Source organism: Pseudopipra pipra, chromosome 6 (genome assembly GCF_036250125.1).
Source record: "Pseudopipra pipra isolate bDixPip1 chromosome 6, bDixPip1.hap1, whole genome shotgun sequence".
Classification (NCBI taxonomy): domain Eukaryota; kingdom Metazoa; phylum Chordata; class Aves; order Passeriformes; family Pipridae; genus Pseudopipra; species Pseudopipra pipra.
The window spans coordinates 51,327,263-51,329,955 of NC_087554.1; the positions used below are offsets into that span (position 1 = coordinate 51,327,263).

The 2,693-nt window shown below is 37.8% G+C and overlaps 1 long non-coding RNA gene across 1 annotated transcript; it reads right to left on the minus strand.

Moving 5' to 3' along the window:
- Window positions 1–1,792: 1,792 nt before the first annotated feature.
- LOC135416802 (uncharacterized) lies at window positions 1,793–2,477 on the minus strand. Its single transcript, XR_010431740.1, has 2 exons — window positions 2,240–2,477; window positions 1,793–1,947 (listed from the first exon to the last, which is right to left on the minus strand). It is a non-coding gene; the product is annotated as an uncharacterized LOC135416802 (long non-coding RNA).
- Between the last annotated feature and the right edge of the window lie 216 nt (window positions 2,478–2,693).

The window sequence follows — 2,693 nt, forward strand, 5'->3', positions numbered from 1 at the left end:
GTTATAACAATTTGTTTTGTTGATGCTTTGTGGCTCCAACTGAGACCAGACCCTCCTGCCTTAGTCACTTTAGGTATGCCATTGGAGACAGTTTCTCTTTTCTGCTTTGGGATCTTAGCTATAGAATACCAACCCAAAAACTTGCTTGAGAAGAGATCGTTTTAAACAAACAAACAAACAAACAAACACCCCAAATTCAAATCAATAAAAATTTATATTCTGAATTTATCCTGATCAATATTCTTGTTGCTGGAAACCTCTATCGAAAAGTGACTTAGAAAAGATAAAATGAGTGATTCAAAAGGCTGATTTAATGTCTCTTCCCAGTGGTTTTACTAGCATCCAAGCATTAAAATAGTGTGTATCTGATGCTAGAAAAACCTGGGTGGAAAGAAAACAAAAATTGTGTTATTTCAACACCATGAATGGCTCCCCAAGGCATTGGAGTACATAAACACAACTACAAGAAATGCAAATATTAGAATCAAGGCTCACCACTCATTTATAAATGAAGATAAATCAGTTGTATGCAATAAACCGAGATTAACTTGATGCCTGAAGCATGTTCTATATTAGAGGTTTCCACATGCTCACACATAGGTGGGTTATCCTTTTTCTTTTATTTTCTTCTTTTTTCTTTTTTAGTAAAAAATGAACTTATTATTTTAAGCTGATCCCAGATGATTCTTTTATTATCTGTCTTATTTTTTCTTTTCCTTCCCTACCTTTTTATACAGAGTGTTTAGTAAATAGAAAGAAGTGCTTTTGACATTGGGTGACAGTATGTAATCTACATTCCCACTGTTTGTTTTACCTTTTGTTACAGAAAGAATAAAGTCTGGGCAAGTTGTGCTAGTACATCAGTTTCTTTGCACTCCTCTGTACTGTAGGACCTAATTATATTTTAACACTGCATTTACTCCACTTGCCTGGAGAACTATTTCAAACAAACTGACAGACTTATTGTATTGTGACATCATAGTAACTATTTTTTATTGTTGTTTTGGGTCTTTGTTTGTGCCTTTAAGAAAAAAAAAACAGAAAACAAGCCCTTCTGTGAATTCAGCCATAGCACAAGAAATTGCATTAACAACATTTAAGCAAAGTGTTGAAAACATACCGAAATAAACGCTAGTGCACTTCAGGGGTTGATAGGAATATGCAGCAAAATGCTTGGCATTTAATTTTTTTTTTCTTCGGGAATTTAGCCAGTGAAATATAGCTGCCAGTGTCTCAGGCCTGCGTGTGTTCTTCTGCAATATGCTCTCGATCAATCAGATTTGCATAACTAAACTGTCGGCAAGCCCGCTCGGCTGCCCAGGTGCAGGGCCATTTGCATATAGAACAGTGAGGAGGTCCCAAGAGTCACTTCAGACTCCAGTGACTGCTGAGCCCGCAGTCCACACCGCACTGGAAATGAAATTGGAATGACAAAAAAATGGTTGTGCTAGTCTGCAAGGGTGAAATATGCACTTGTGTTTCAAAGGTTATGTAGAGATCACAAGACAGCATTCAGGCACAAGAATATGCACAAGCCTCCAGGAAAGTAAATGCTGTTGTATGTGTTTTGTTTCCCTTCCCCCAAACACAATGGTACATATTTATTTATTTTTATACATATATATCTGTGTACATAGATATATATGTATATACAAAAATATTTATTTTTTCCTTTAAAGTTGAGTATGACATTTCATATATTCTTAAATGCTTAGGTATGGAGGAGGCAAGGAATGCAGTTGTGCTTTAACTATATAGTTCTTTCCAATTAAATCTCCTGGGGGACAAAACATAAATAAGAGACCTTTCTCTTCAGTTTATTTTTCTCTGGAATGTGCATCCACTTTTTCAACATGTTTACCTAGAAGTCTATCTGCTGCTTCCTGGACTATTTATTACTCAATTAGAAGAGCTAAATGGTGAATAATTACCACAGTATCGATACAGCTGGAAATAGGATAAGGAAAAAAATGGATTACAATACTGATTACTGAAAGCTCTTTATCTGAGGCTTGCTATAGGTACAGTTATCCCTACATTTAGTTATCCCAGGAAACAAAAATGTAGAGTGCTGAAGTGATTTTCCTCTAGGAAAACAGTGATCTATTGGCACTCTGAAAGAAACAGATTTAGTGGCACTGTGAGAGATCTAGTACAAGATTCTCTGTTCCAGCCATTAAGGAAGGTGGCCTCCTCTTCCCCTTACCACATCTCACTAAGCACTGAAGGCAAAGGATACTCTTCTTAGCTCACTTGATCAGGCTGCAGTGTCAGATGCCATTTTACCAAGGAAGTTTTTGGGGTGTAGTATGTACTGTGTGGGGCTGGATCCAACTGCAACTTCTCACAGCAAAGCACGTCCCAGCCCTTGCAAGGGAAAAACAGTGCAGATTTGTCCCCTGCTGCAATGCACTGTGTTGGTGGGGGAGGGCAGGAGACAAGGTGTCCCTCCTGGTTTGAATGTCAGTTGTTGTCAAGTTGGCATCCTGAGCTGTTTCCATGACAACAGCTTTTTGTGCTGGGGGACGAGGTCATGCACCTGTGATCTCGATGAAAAGGACAATGAGAGAATGTACATTATTTAAAGCTTTTATCTTCCAGTACGTGTTTGAGTATAACCTTGAAATTGGGTGAATAAAGGGCAAAGTATATTTCTACACATAGGAGTGAGGCAAACTAAATTGGTTAGGAAG